The sequence below is a fragment of the Hylobates moloch genome, unplaced genomic scaffold (assembly GCF_009828535.3).
Source record: "Hylobates moloch isolate HMO894 unplaced genomic scaffold, HMol_V3 SCAFFOLD_15, whole genome shotgun sequence".
Taxonomy (NCBI): domain Eukaryota; kingdom Metazoa; phylum Chordata; class Mammalia; order Primates; family Hylobatidae; genus Hylobates; species Hylobates moloch.
Genome location: NW_026652290.1, coordinates 50241092 through 50257328, shown reverse-complemented (window position 1 = coordinate 50257328; position 16237 = coordinate 50241092). Strand labels below are relative to the sequence as shown.

Below are 16237 nucleotides of genomic sequence, written 5' to 3'. Positions count from 1 at the left end.
GATCATAACTCACTGCAGCCTGGACATCCTGTGCTCAAGTGATCCTCTCACCTCAGCCTGTGGAGTAGCTGGGACTACAGGTGCGCGCCACTGAGCCCTGCTAATTTTTAAATTTTTGGTAGAGACAAGGTCTTGCTGTGTTACCCAGGCTGGTTTTGAATTCCTGGGCTCAAGTGGTCTTCCTCCCTTGGCCTCCCAAAGTGCTGGGATTATGGGCATGAGGCACCACGACTAACCTATAGCCTATACCTAGCTTTTTTTTTTTTTTTTTTTGAGACAGGGTCTCACTGTGTCACCCAGGCTAGAGTACGGTGGCACCATCATAGCTTACTGCAGCCTCCATCTCCTGGGCTCAAGCGATCTTCCTACCTCAGCCTCCCAAGTAGCTGGGACTATAGGCGTGCGTTACCACATCTGGCTAATTTTTTTTTTTTTTTTTGGTAGACACGAGGTGAAGTCACTATGTTGCCCAGGCTGGTCTTGAACTCCTGAGCTCAAGAGATCCTCCCACCTCAGCGTGGGAAAGTGCTGGGATTATAGGCATGAGCCACTGTGCCTGGGCTATACCTAGCTATTTTTGATGGAAGAATGAAATAACTGGCTTTTAGTTTTGGTTATTAGTTTGCCACTTTCTAAGTCTTTTGCTGTATAATATCCTCTTTCCTTCTTTTTGTAACAGTAATAACATAAAAAATTTTTAAAGTTTGCCTTTAAGCCAAATACTTCAACACATGGATTATTTTCACTTTTTCCCATTTATCTTCCAGGCATTATCCATATGCATGTTTTTTTAAAAATCAATTTTGTGTCTTGTTTTTTTCTTACATCATTACAAAATGTTTCTATATGGTTTTAAGAATTATTACTTATAATGGCTGTATTAGGTTGTTCTTGCATTGCCATAAAGAAATACCTGAAACTAGGTAACTTATAAAAGAGGTTTATTTGGCTCTTGGTTTTGCAGGCTGTTTAGGAAGCATAGTACTGGCAGCTGCTTCTGAGGAGGCTTCAGGAAGCTTTTACTCATGGCAGAAGGGGAAGGGAGAGCAGGCATCTCACATGGTGAAAACAGGAACAAGAGACAGAGAGAGAGAGAGTGGAGGAGGAAGTGCCACACACTTTTAACTGACCAGATATTGCAAGAACTATCACAAAGACAGCACCAAGGCATGAAGGATCTGCCCACCAGGCCCTACCTCCAGCATTGGGAACTACAATTCAACATAAGATTTGGGTGGGGACAAATATCCAAACTATATCAATAGCTATATAATATTCAGTGGAATCAATATACTATATTTAATCATCACTTTTTTGTTTTATATTTGAGAAGTTTTAAGAATTTTATTTTATTTTTGAGGCAGGGTCTCACTCTGTCACTCAGGCTGGAGTGCAGTGATGTGATCACGGTTCGCTGCAGCCTCAGTCTCCTGGGCTGAAGCAATACTCCCATCTCAGCCTCTCGAGTAGCTAGGACTACAGGCATGTGCCACCATGCCTGGCTAATTTTGTATTTTTGTAGAGGCAAGGTTTATGTTGCTCAGGCTGGTCTCAAGCTCCTGGGCTTAAGTGATCCTCCTGCTTGAGCCACTGCACCCAGCCAAGGATTTTAAATACTACTACATTGAACACATTCCTAGTAGCTTTTCTCCCATTTTTCAACAGCTTTATTGAGATATAATTCATATGCCATACAATTCACCCATTTACAATGTACAAGTCAGTGGTTTTTAGTATAGTCACAGAGTTTTTTTAAAAAACCATTGTATTCACAGCATTGTTCAACCATTACCACAATCAGTTTTAGAACATTTTCATCATTCCATACCCAGTAGCAATCACTCCTCGTTTCCCCCAGCCCTTCCAACCCTAGGCAATCACTAATCTATTTTTTGTCTCTATAGATTTGCCTTTTCTGGACATTTTATATAAATGGAATCATACAATATGTAGTCATTTTTACCTTTGTTTTTGTTTTTGTTTGAGACAGAGTCTTGTTCTGTTGCCCAGGCTGGAGTGCAGTGGCGCAATCTCGGTTTACTGCAATCTCTGCTCCTGGGTTCAAGCAATTCTCCTGCCTCAGCCTCCCGAGTAGCTGGGATTACAGGTGCATATCACCATGCCTGGCTAATTTTTGTATTTTTTTAGTGGAGACAGGGTTTCACCATGTTGAGACCAGGCTGGTCTCAAACTCCTGACCTTGTGATCTGCCTGCCTCGACCTCCCAAAGTGCTGGGATTGCAGGCGACAGCCACCGCGCCCGGCTTTTTTTTTCTTTTTTAGATACAAGTTCTTGCTCTGTCTGTCAGACTGGAGTGTCTCCCAGCCTCCAATTCCTGGGCTTAAGTGATCCTCTTGCCTCAGCCTCCCAAGTATCTTTTTTACCATTTTAAAGATGTGTATAACATAAAATCTACAATTTTAACCATTTTTTCTTTTGAGATGGGATCTCACCCTCTTGCCCAGGCTGGAGTGCAGTGGTACGATCACGACTCACTGTAGCCTTGACCTCCTAGCCTCAAGTGATCCTCCTGCCTCAGGCTCTGGAGTAGGTGAAACTACAGATGCTCACCACTGCACCCAGCTAATTAAAAAAAATTTTTTTTTGTAGAGACAGGGTCTCCCTATGTTGCCCAGGCTTAAAAATAGATGTTAATACAAGTGTTGAAGTTTTACCATGGGTGTTTGTTGTTGTTGTTGTTATTGTTGTTGTTTTTTGAGTTGGAGTTTCGCTCTTGTCACCCAGACTGGAGTGCAATGGCGCGATCTCGGCTCACTGCAACCTCCACCTCCCGGGTTCAAGTGATTCTCCTGCCTCAGCCTCCCGAATAGCTGGGATTACAGGCGCCCACCACCATGCCTGGCTAATTTTTTTGTATTTTTACTAGAGACTGGGATTTCATCATGTTGGCCAGGCTGGTCTTGAACTCCTGACCTCAGGAGATCTGCCCGCCTTGGCCTTCCAAAGTGCTGGGATTACAGGCGTGAGCCACCGCGCCCAGCCAACACTGTGGCTTTAATGAGCACAGCAGGTATGAGCCCTGGGAAACTTTTGGGAGTCTTTCTCCTGGTGTGGAATTTTGTAATCACTCTTTGAGGACTTTTTATAGCCTTGTTCCTGGTGATGCCTGCGGTCCCTGGTTGGCCTCACAGGCTAGTTGGTGCCTGGCCAACAGATTGCAGCCTTGTCCTGGTCCTCTCTGCTCACACTCCAGGAGGGAGTTAAGGTGGCCACTTCACTTTTCCACCTGGAGGCTGCAATAAAAGCATTGGAGACAGTCACTCTCCCCTTCTGCTTCCCCGCTGAAATTCCGTCTTTCCTGAGATGCAGTCCACAGAATACACAAGTTAAGAATTGTGGTTCATATTTATTGCACCCTCACTATGTTCCAGGTTCCCTGTTTCGTGTCTTACATCACTAACTTATTTGATCTTACCACACCCTGTGAGGAGGTACAATTGTTTTGCCCATTTTATAGATGAAATTCAGAGAGCCTGAGAAATGTGTCCCAGGTCAGAGAGAGCCAAGACTGACCCCCAGTCCCCAGATTCAAAGCCATGACCTTGACCAACATGCTGTCCTGTCTCCTTTTCTCACTGAGCAGTTGTGATAACCTGCCCCCTGCTTCCTGCCTGCAGTCTCTCCACTCCACTACAGCCCCCATGCTGTTACCAGAGTGATCTGTCTCAGACATAAATATTCTTGTCACTCCTGTTGAAAAGCCCCATGTTGCCTCCTGTGGAAAGCCCAGACTCCTTAGAGAAAATGAAAGGACACTCTGGAGCTGGCCTCCTCTCATCGCTCCCCTTCACCAAGGCCCTGGCCCTGGGAGGCTGTTTGCATAGCCTATGATGTTCCTCTCTCTTCAAATTCCTGCTCTTTCGTTGTATCAGGCCTGTTTCTTAGCTTTCACAGTCCCCTCTGCTCCCCTGTTCAGCCTCAGGTCTGTGCCCTGTGTCCTGGCTGGCTGTCCGCAGGTCTCTCCTGGGGAGTGCTTTGAGTGTAGGGGCTCCATCTTGCTTCTTTCCATCCCAGTCTGGCAGGGAGAGGCCTCACAGTTAAAGTCTTTAAATTGAGCTGGGAAGTCTTTGGATAATCCTTCCCAAGGAGTGGCATCCACATCTCTGGGGTGTGTCTCTGTCATCGGGAGAAACTCAAAAAAAGGCTGGTGACAGTGTGGCACACCGTGAAATTCTCAGGCACACCTCCTCTCTTCTCTGAGAGTGCTGGTGGTGAATGGTGGGCATGAGGGCAAGGGGAACAGCCCCTGGAAGGCGCTCTGGAGAAGAAACTGGCAGCAAAGCAGACTGCAGGAAGAGGCCGAGAGGAAGACAGGACAGGTGAATCCCACCCCCCACCCCCGCCCCCACTTTCCCTTATCTGCTCTGCTTTAAGCAGAAGCTGTAACCTGAGCACCAGGTCCCAGAGGACCTTTGATCCTCCCAGCCAACCCCACCTGTCTGACATTAGAGCACAGCCTGCTAGGCTGGAACAAGCTGGCCACAGCCCTCTCTTCCCCAAGCCTGGCACCATCTTGGGGCCTGGCTGGCTCCTGCAGAGGCCTCTCCTCCCCCGTGGCTAATTTCCATCCCGGCCCTAAATTGGCCTCTTCCCCCAGCTACTCTCACACACTGACTCACACGTAAGTTATTCCATTAAGTACAAAGAATGGAATACATCAAATACCGGTGGCTCTGCTTCTAGAGAGCACACCCCAAATGCATTTTAAATCTGTGGATCCTCCTCAAGGGAATTCCAGTTAAAAAGGAACTTGGGTCAGCAGCCTCGGGCCTGTGTGGCTAACAAGCTTCTGTTTTCTCTGTTGTTTGGCTGGCCTGAAGGGTTCTTTTGTTTGGGAAGTGGGAGGATGTGGTGTCCTAATGAGGCCAGGGTGTGGAATTGGGGCTCACACAGAGCTGTCCTTTAGAACTGAGCCCTCCAGACAGGAGAATAAGTTGGGGAGTTTATGAGTTTATTGGTCTTTAAAGAAAACAGAAGGTTTCAAAGAGAGGAAAACAAAATGCAGTGTGGTATACTGGATTGGATCATGAGCAGAAAAAGGGCATTATTGGAAAAACTGGAGAAATCCAAGTAACATCTGGAGTTCAGTTAATAGTACTATACCAATGTTAACTTTTTAGTTTTGGCCTGTGTACAGTGGTTATGTAAGATGTGAACTGCCAGGCATGGTGGCTCACACCTGTAATCCCAGCACTTTGGAGGCTGAGGCGGGTGGATCACCTGAGGTCAGGAGTTTGAGACCATCCTGGCCAACATGGTGAAACCCTGTCACTACTAAAAATACAAAAATCAGTCCCAGCTACTCAGGAGGCTGAGGCAGGAGAATTGCTTGAACCCAGGAGGCAGAGGTTGCAGTGAGCCGAGATCGCACCGCTGCACTCCAGCCTGGGTGACAGGGTGATACTCCATCTCAAGAAAAAGAAAAAGCCGGGTGCAGTGGCTCACTCCTGTAATCCCAGCACTTTGGGAGGCCAAGGCGGGCAGATCACGAGGTCAGGAGTTCGAGACCAGCCTGGCCAACATTGTGAAACCCCATCTCTACTAAAAATGCAAAAATTAGCTGGTGTGGTGACAGGCACCTGTAGTCCCAGCTGCTTGGGAGACTGAGGCTGGAGAATTGCTTGAACCTGGGAGCCGGAGGTTGTGGTGAGCCGAGATTGTATCACTGCACTCCAGCCTGGGCAACAGAGCGAGACTCCATCTCAAAAAAAAAAAAAAAATTGAACATTAGCAGAAATGGCGAGAAGAGCAAATGGGAACTCTGTTCTGTCTTTGCAACTTTTCAGTAAATATAAAATTATTCCAAAATAAAAGATGTATTAATTTAAAAAAAAAAGAACAAGAGAATAAAGTGACCCAGCATCTAATTTAACTTCACACTTTCACCAGCACTCTCTTTTACACTTCTTAGCCCAGGTGAAGTCTAAAGACTTCACCTAAAAATCAGGAGGGTGGGCTGCATCCAATACTCTGGACCGTCTATTGTGGAGGCCAGTGTCTTCTTTGCCCCTGTGACCCTCTACCTGAAGATGGATAAGAGTCCAAGGCCAGGCTTACCAGGAAGACCTGGGTCATGTGGTTGGCAGTATTGCTACCTCCTATCTGCACACTGTGGGGCTAGTCACCCCACTAGGCTTCATTTTCTTCCTATTAGAGAGAACCTGCCTGGTGGCTGGGGAGTGGGATGGTAGGGTTAAATGAGGTAATGTCTGTCAAGAACCTGGCTCAAACCAAATAAACGGGTTTTCATTCTCTCTTCTGTTTTTCCATTTTTTTTGGTGAAAAGAATGAGAGCCATTTCCTTGAAGACTTGAGACCAGTGGTTCAATGGTAGCTTTGAGGGCAAGAAACTGCCCATAGGGAACTTGCAACAACACCGTGGCCCCTCCTCCCCCATGCCCCACTTCCTGGGGTCCAGGAAATGTGGACTTATGGAGAATCTTTTTACTAGATGGTCTGTAAGACCTCTTGGAGTTTTAATGCTTGGATTCTTAAGGAAATTGTGGTGTGGCTGCTCCTTTACCCTACAGGTGGGGCAAGCCAAGTTTGGGGGCTTCCTTCTGGAAGCATGGAGGTCTTCCTGGCTCAGTAACCCAGAAATCCAAAAAGCTAGAGCTCCCAGGGTATTGAATCTGATGGGTGTAGCTTGTGGATGGCTGTTTACCTGTAGGTGGCAGTGGTGACACGGGAATGGAAGAGGAGGGGGGTGCAAGGGGAGGGCACTGGCAGAGCTCCTTTCAGAAGAGCTGTAATAAGGATAGAAGTAACAGCAAGGAAAGGTCCTCTGTATTAGAGGCTCTGTCAGGTGTTTTCTGTTATTTAGTCTCCTCTAACAGCCCCTGTGTGAGAGAGTGCTATTATTGCAGCATTTTACAGCAGTCCAAAAGGCTTGGAGAGGTCAGGTTATTGCCTGCAGTCACACAGTAATTGGCAGAACTAGAACTCACCAAATCTGAGTTCACACTCCCTGTTCCTAGACTCCATTATGATGCACATTTCTCCTGCTTCTAAGTCCGAAGGGAGAACCGGAGACAGCTGGGAACCGAGCTCTCATCTCACCAGACTGCCCAGTGCCTGTCACCCGGGGGCCTCAGAAGGGTTTATAGTCATCATTTTACTTCTAAAGGGCCCTCATCAGCATAAGGCCAGGACTTCTTGACATGAAGATGTCCTGCCTCCAAGCAGCTTCCAGTTTAGGTTGGGGTTGGGGGACAAGAAGGTACTTACGGCTCATTAAGCTGGTAAGATTTGAAAAAGTTCTCAGAACATTAGAATGGTCTTGAAGGCTCAGTCCTTGTGTGGACTGTACCATCAGGTGCTGGAGCCCATCAGAGGGCCTCTCTTGTGGGCGGCAGCAAAGAAGGTTCTGGAGAGGACGTTGGATGGGAGCTAGATATGGGCAGATAGGCTGGAGAGAAGGCTTTCCAGACAGGAGAAGTCTGAGGTGACTTTCTCAGGGTTTGCAAAGAACTGCAGATCCTGATGTGGTTCCTGTTTTCACCTTCTTGCAATTTTTTATGGAATAAAGGACTCAAATGGGTCTTCTCTTCAGCTTTGTTTGCTCTCATGGTGTATGACTGTGTTTTGTAAAAATATATATAGGTGCAACGATGCTGCCTTTCACCACTTCTATTCAACATGGTATTGGAAATTGTAGCCAGAGCAGTTAGGGAAGAAAAAGAAATAAAAGGCATCTAAATGGGAAAGGAAGGAGTAAAATTATCTCTGTTCCCTGACGACATGACTTTACATGTAGAAAACCTTGAAGGTACCACAAAAAAAAAAAAAAACAAAAAAAACTGCTAGAGCGAATAACATAAATTTACCAAAGCTGCAGGATACAAAATCAACATTCAAAAATCAGTTGTGTTTCCGTTAATATACATTAACAATGAACAATCTGAAAAGAAAACAATTTCATTTACACTAGCCTCTAAAAAAATAAAATACCTAGGAATTAACCAAGGCAGCAAAAAATTGTGCACCGAAAACTATAAAACGTTGCTGAAGGAAATTAAAGAAGAAAGAAGACATAAATATACGGAAAAACATCCTGTGTTCATAGATGGGAAGACAGTTTTTTTCTTAAGGCAGTCTCATTCTGTTGCCTAGGTTGGAGTGCAGTGGCACAATTATGGCTCACTGCAGCCTTGACCTCCTGGGCTCAAGTCATCCTCCCACCTTAGCCTCCTGAGTAGATGAAATGACAGGCACGAGCCACTACTCCTGGCTAATTTCTAAATTTTTTGTAGAGATGGGGTCTCCTTATGTTGCCCAGGCTGTTCTTAAACTCCTGAGCTCAAGCAGTCTTCCCACCTTAGCCTCCCAAAGTGATGGGATTTACAGGCATGAGCTACCATGCCTGGCCTGGGAAGCTAATATTTTTAAGATAACAACACTACCCAAAGTGATCTACAGATGTAATGAAATCCCAGTTAAAATTGCAATGAAGCCAGGCATGGTGGCATGCACATGTATTCCCAGCTACTTGGAAGGCTAAGATGGGAGGATTGCTTGAGCCCTGGAGTTTGAGTCCAGACTGGGCAACATAGCAAGACCCTGTCTCTGAAAAAAAAAAAAAAAAAAGGCCAATGGCATTTTTTTCAGAAATAGAAAAATCCATCCTAAAATTCACATGAAATCTAAAGGGACCCCGAATAGCCAAACAACCTTTATTTTTTATTTATTTTTATTTATTTTTTTGAGATGGAGTCTCGCTCTGTTGCCCAGGCTGGAGTGCAGTGATGTGATTTTGGCTCATTTTGCAACCTCTGCCTCCCAGGTTCAAGTGATTCTCCTGGCTTAGCCTCCCAAGCACCTGGGACAACAGATGTGCGTCACCACGCCCAGCTAATTTTTTTATATTATTATTTTTTTAGATGGAGTCTTGCTCTGTTGCCCAGGCTGGAGTGCAGTGGCATGATCTCGGCTCACTGCAACCTCTGCCTGCTGAGTTCAAGCGACTTTCCTGCCTCAGCCTCCTGAGTAGCTGGGACTATAGGTGTGCGCCCCTACGCCCAGCTAATTTTTGTATTTTTAGTAGAGATGGGGTTTCACCATGTTGGTTGGCCAGGATGGTCTCAATCTCTTGACCTCGTGATCCACCCGTCTCGGCCTCCCAAAGTGCTGGGATTACAGGTGTGAGCCACTGTGCCTGGCTAATTTTTGTATTTTCAGTAGAGACAGGGTTTCACTGTGTTGACCAGACTGGTGTCAAACTCCTGACCTCATGAGATCCACCCACCTCTGCCTCCCAAAGTGTTGGGATTACAGGCGTGAGCCACTGTGCTTGGCCCTAAACAACCTTTAAAAAGAACAAAGTTGGAGGACTCACACTTCCTGATTTCAAAACTTACTTCAAAACTATAATAATCACAACATCGTGGTATTGGAATAAGGAAAGACATATGGACCAATGGAATAAAGTAGAGAACTCAGAAATAAACTCTCCCATATATGGTCAATTGATTTTCAACAAGGGTGCCAAAACTATTTAGAGGGGAAAGGCCAGTCTTTTCAACAAATGGTGCTGGGAAAACTGAATATCCACATGCAAAAGAATGAAGTTGGACCCTTATCTTATACCATATGCAAAAATGAACCCCAAACAGACCAAAGACCTAAACATAAGAGCGAAGGGAAAACTATAAAAATCTTAAAATAGGCCGGGCGCAGTGGCTCACGCCTGTAATCCCACCACTTTGGGAGGCCAAGGCAGGCAGATCACGAGGTCAGGAGATTGAGACCATCCTGGCTAACACAGTGAAACCCCGTCTCTACTAAAAATACAAAAAATTAGCCTGGCGTACTGGTGGGCAGCTGTAGTCTCAGCTACTCAGGAGGCTGAGGCGGGAGAATGGCATGAACTCAGGAGGCGGAGCTTGCAGTGAGCCGAGATCGCGCCACTGCACTCCAGCCTGGGTGACAGCATGAGACTCCATCTCAAAAAAAAAAAAAAAATCTTAAAAAGGGGAAATCATGACATTGGAGTTAGCAAAGATTTCTGAGATATGACACCAAAACCACAGGCAACAAAAGAAAAAATAGATAAATGGGACAATCAAAATTTAAAACTTTTGTGCATTAAAGGATACTATCAAGAGAGTGAAAAGACAACCGTAAAATAGGAGGGATTAATATTCAGAATATATAAAGAACTCTTACAGCTTAACAACCAAAAAAAAAACTACTCAGTTTAAAAATGGAGCCAAGCATTGTGGCTCATGCCTGTAATCCTAGCACTTTGGGGGGCCAAGGCAAGAGGATCACTTGAGGCCAAGAGTTCAAGACCAGCCCGGGTAACATAGCAAGACCCCATCTCTACATAAATTTTTTTAAGAAAATTATTTAGTTGTGGTGGTACATGCCTGAAGTCCCAGCTACTTGGGAGGCTGAGGTGGGAGGATTGCTTGAGACCAGGATTTTGAGGTTGCAATGAGCTATGATGCTATGATTGGGCCACTGCACTCCATTCTAGGTGACAAAGTGAGATCCTGTCTCTTAAAAAAAAGGGGTGGGGGGCAAAAAAAATTGAATAGATATGTCTCCAAAGAAGATATACAAATGGCCAAAAAGCACATGAAAAAATGCTCAACATCAGTAGTCATTAGAGAAATACAAAACAAAACCACACTGGGATACCACTTCACACCTGGTAAGCCAGGATCCCATCATTGAATTGGTGGTACCAATATTTGATCCTAGTTCTGTCTCTAAAGCCTGAATGTTTGCATGATATAGTCTCACCTGCTAGCAAAGCCTGAGTTTGGATCTGAAGTTAATATCTTGGAGGAATTCTGAAACTGCCCCATCCTAACTCTCAATTCATGAAAGGATACCATCACCACTATTTTAATAAAAGTTTAATACAATCCACACTTCGTTGATACTTGGATAATAACATAGAAGACCTCTGTACAGGCTGGAAGTGTCCTTGTTTTACTGGATGCAGCTATGGTGAAGTGACACTTGTTTTTTACATAACACACTAGATAGAACTCACACATCCAAACAAAAGCTATACTTTATAAGCAGTGACAGCACACTCCAAAATATAGTTGTTGCTCAAAACATTTGTGCAACAGTTTTCCATCTGCATTAAAAAGCCTCACTGTTTTATTTACTGCTCTTTTTAAATTTTTTTACCTAAAAAAGATATATCCCTAACCTTTTGTCTTTATTCATCACACTTGGCACTCAAAGACTCAAAGACTTTTGACCACCCAGGTGCCTCCAAGCCCCTGCTCTGAGAAAGCAACCCTGCCCCCAAACAGTAAGAATCTGACTTCACATGAATGCAGTACATAGGCAGAGGACTGGGCAGGGGCTAGGAGGCTCTTGAGATTTGGAGAAATCTTAACCAAAGTCAGTCCTCAGATGGCAGCAGGCTGGCAGGTACAGAAGCAGTATTTGATACTTGTCTACAAGATGGGGAAAGTGGAGGAGGAGAGGATGGGATGAGAATGCATGTCAGCAATGGTTAAGAGCCAGATAGGCCCCAGAGATGCCATACCCCCTCTCTGCCCTTTTCACGCATGTGGGAAAGAGAGTAAAAGTCATAAAGCCAGCAAGGAGCAGACCCGGACCTATCAGGGAAATCAGAGCCCCCCGAGGGAGGGCAGGCAGGCCTAGGAAGAATGGGGGTGGTGGTAGGCACCATCCGTTTAGTCTAGAGAAGAAAAGACTGAGGGCAGGGGCTCCAGGAAGGTTAGGGGGAGGACACAATGTAGCCACTGAGACAGCAGTGTGCCCTGTCACCCTATGGCTTATCCAGACACAGAATGAGCCCCAGGTGTGCTGGGAGCCTGCAGCAGTGAAATGGTGCCTGCCTCCTGCCCCTGCTCTTCCTGCAGCTGTCTCTGAACACCCCTCCTCTTCAAGGTTTCCACTCCCAGAAGAATGACTCACCACCTGGGTCACACACAGTAGGGGCACGTCTGCAGCCCTAAATCCAGCAGCCTCCTCAGGAGGAGACTTATCCTGATGGAAACAGCTTTGCCTGCGGGCCTGGACTTGCTACTCTTTTGAGCCAGGAAGGGGAGAGGCCAGCTGGCCAGAGGGTAGTCGTCTCTCCCCTTCACAGAACTCAAGCTGTGGCACAGACTCTCATGGAGAAGAAAGTACAGAGATTGCACTTTGGTAGGGCCACAAGGGATACGGTCTTGGGAGGCTTAATAGAGGAAATATTAAATCAATGAAACCTCATTTCCAAGTTCGGTTTAGCAGCAGAATCCATTAACCTTATATTCACCTTCTCCTTTCCTCTTATGATACTGGGGAAGGGTTCAAAGGCATGAAAACTTATCCTCAGGGTCAGCGCATTCTATTCAATTACTGGGATTTGAGTTTTCAAGCTAAAAGATATACTCATTTTGATTATAAAGAACCAACCCAAAAAGAATGCTGCTTTCTTTTCATTTTGCAGAAAATGCCACACAAACACAACCATGGGTATTTAGCTCTACTGAAACAGATGAGGGAAGTAAGGCTGACAGAGGAGCTCAAATCAGTTCTGATTTTTCTCTTCATAAAAGAATTTCCAGCTAATCAAGAGCAAAGTTGGATCTGATTGCCTCTGGAACTAAGGCCACTCAATGTGGGCTCCCTCACTCAGTCCTGTCCCCAGGCCAGAGGAAAGCAAAGTTCAGTCTCATTTATTTTGTCACCTAAATCGTCAAAACCTAAAATAAAACCTGGTGCAACAGCGGAAACACAGTGTTCTAGGGAGCAGTGGGGCAAGTCCTTCCCACCAGCCAGCCCTCTAGAAGGATAATTGTAAATTGCTGACCTCTCTGGTGATATGCTAATGGCCAAAGACTGGGCTAGGGAAGAGGCTGGGTAGGGCCGGCCAGGCTGGGCTGGACAGGACAGGGCAGGGCAGGCCTGAGCTCGGGTAATCAGACACGGCTCCTATTAAATCTTCAGTGCGAGAGCAGCATTGCATCCTGATGCTGTTGCCATGGCATTTTCTCTTGCCTGGGGTAGGACCCAGGCCAGGATGCCCTGAAGCCTTGACGCTGACAGCAGTGATAGTGCTGGCTCTGAGCATGGTTTTTCTGGCCACCCACCCTCCCATGCTCTCTGAAACCTAAGGCAGCCCTGTCTGGAGGAGCCTCACAATCCAGCGGCTTGGCTTTTTGGCTGCCGCTTTCTACACTTTGATGTTAAATATAGTGACTTCAGAAGCAGCCAACACCAGAAGGCAAAAGAGGACTGGTTTTAGCATTTCGCATTCAGCAACATCCTTTTGGTGAGAATGGAGAAGAAAACAGTCAAATGATCTACCTCCCCAACCATCAAGAGTGTTGGGGCTGGGCACGGTGGCTCACGCCTGTAATCCTGGCACTTTGGGAGGCTGAGGCGGCTGGAGCACTTGAGGTCAGGAGTTCGAGACCAGTCTGGCCAACATGCCGAAACCCATCTCTACTAAAAATACAAAAATCAGCCAGGCATGGTGGCACATGCCTGTAATCCCAGCTACTCGGGCGGTTGAGACAGGAGAATTGCTTGGACCCAGAAGGCAAAGGTTGCAGTGAGCCGAGATCACGCCATTGCGCTCCAGCCTGGGCAATGGAGCGAGACTCTGTCTCACATAATAATAATAATAATAATAGTAATAGTAATAATCCCTGAATCCCACCCCATACCATTCAAAGAAAAAATCATACCTCTGGGGCATGAGGCTCAGGTATTGGTGCTCTCTAGAAGCTCCCCAGGTGGTTCTCATGTGCAGCCAGGGCTGAGATCCATAACTTAGAGGAAGGGATGCTAATGCAGTCATTCATCTGATGTAAATGAGTTGCACTACTGCCAAGTGCTGGGCACTGGGGACCCAGTGGAAGGCAAGACAGACCTAGTCCCTGCCCTCACAGAGCTCACATCCCAGAGGGGGAAGGGAATCAAGTGACCCTGGCTCTGCCACTGACGATCCTGAGGTCCTGGACCTTTCCCTTTTCTTCTGCAGGCCCTGGGTTTCCTGTCAAAGGAGGCTACAGACCCAAATGATCTCTGATCCCCACCCTGCTACTCCCTGACCCAGCAATCCATTGACCTATGTATAATTTTTCTGTCTTTTTTGGTGGTGGTTTTTAAAATACACATAACATTAAATTTCTCACTTTAACCATTAATCAGAAAGTCTTTTTAAGAGACAAGGTCTTACTCTGTCGCCTAGGCTGGAATGCGATGGCTTAATCATATCTCACTGCAGCCTCAAACTCCTGGACTTAAGCAATCTTCCTGCCTCAGCCTCATTAGTAGTTAGGACCACAGGCACAAGCCACTACGCCCAGCTACTTTTTAAATTTTTTGTAGAAACGATGTCTTGCTATGTTGCCCAGGCCGTTCTCAAATCCTGGATTCAAGTAACCCTCCTGCCTCAGCCTCCCAAAGTTCTGAGATTACAGGTGTGAGCCATCTTGCCTGGCCCATTTTAACCATTTTAAAGTATACAGTTCAGTGGCATTAAGTATGTTCACATTGTGTGCAACCATCAACACCCATCTCCAGAACTGTTTCATTTTCCCCAAACTGAAATTCTGTGTTCATTAAACAATAACTCCCCATTCCCCCACCCCCACACCCCCCAACAGCCTCTGGCAACCACCATTCTACTTTCTGTCTTTAAATTTGACTATTCTAGGTACCTGATGTAAGTAGAGTCATCTAGTATTTGTCTTGGTGAATGGCTTATTTCACTTAGCACAAGGCCCTAAGGTTCAGCCATACTGTGCATGCAATAGGATTTCCTTCCTTTTTAAGGCTGAATAATATTCCATTATATGTATATCCATCTGGCTTATCCATTCTTTAGTTGGTGGACACAGGCTGTTTACACCTTTTGGCTCTTGTGACTATTGCTGCTGTGAACATGACTCTGCAAATATCTCCTCAAGGCCCTGCTTTCAATTCTTTTGGGTATATACTCAGAAGTGAAATTGCTAGATCATAGGGTAATTCTATGTTTTTTGTTTGTTTGTTTGTTTTTGTTTTTGAGACGGAGTCTCGCTCTGTCGCCCAGGCTGGAATGCAGTGACGTGATCTCGGCTCACTGCAAGCTCCGCCCCCCGGGTTCACGCCATTCTCCTGCCTCAGCCTCCTGAGTAGCTGGAACTACAGGCGCCCACCACCACACCTGGCTAATTTTTTGTATTTTTAGTAGAGACGGGGTTTCACCATGTTAGACAGATGGTCTCGATCTCCTGACCTGGTGATCCGTCCTCCTTGGCCTCCCAAAGTGCTGGGATTACAGGCGTGAGCCACCACGCCCGGCCTGGTAATTCTATGTTTTAATTACCATCCTGTTTTCCATAGCAGCTGTACCACTTTACATTTCCATCAAAAGTGTAAAAGGGCCGGGCGCGGTGGCTCAAGCCTGTAATCCCAGCACTTTGGGAGGCCGAGGCGGGCGGATCACGAGGTCAGGAGATCGAGACCATCCTGGCTAACACGGTGAAACCCCGTCTCTACTAAAAATACAAAAAATTAGCCAGGCATGTTGGCGGGCGCCTGTAGTCCCAGCTACTCGGGAGGCTGAGGCAAGAGAATGGCGTGAACCCGGGAGGCGGAGCTTGCAGTGAGCCGAGATCGCGCCACTGCACTCCAGCCTGGGCGACAGAGCAAGACTCCGTCTCAAAAAAAAAAAAAAAAAAAAAAAAAAGTGTAAAAGGGTTCCAATTTATCTATATCCTTGCCAACACTTGTTATTTTCTATTTTTTTGATAGTAGCCATCCTAATGGGTATGAGGTAATATTTCATTGTGTTTTTGACTTGCACTTCCCTAATGCTTAGTGATGTTGAACCTCTTTTCACATGCTTGTTAGTCATTTGTATATCTTTGGAGAAATGTCTGTTCAAGTTCTTTCCCATTTTTTAATTGGATAGTTTGGGGTTTTTTGTTATTAAGTTATAGGAGTTCTTTACATAGTCTGGATATTAACCCCTTATCATATATATAATTTTGCAAATATTTTCTTCCTCTGCAGGTTCACTCTGTTGTGTCCTTTGATGCCTGGAAGTTTTTATTTTGATGTAGTTCAAAATTTTTCTTTTGTTGCCTGTGCTTTTGGTGTCATATGCATGAGATGATTGCCAAATCTAGTGTCATGAAGCTTTTTCACTATGTTTTCTTCTAAGAGTTTTTCAGTTTGAGCTCTTACATTTATATCTTTGATCCATTTGGAGTAAATTTTTGTATATGGTATAAGATAAATGGT

The 16237-nt window shown here is 45.7% G+C and overlaps 1 protein-coding gene across 6 annotated transcripts in view; it reads left to right on the top strand.

Annotated features, from left to right (window-relative positions):
• The window catches only part of TOM1L2 (target of myb1 like 2 membrane trafficking protein), a 129198-nt gene that overhangs the window by 47731 nt on the left and 65230 nt on the right, over positions 1–16237 (top strand). The window lies entirely within an intron of this gene.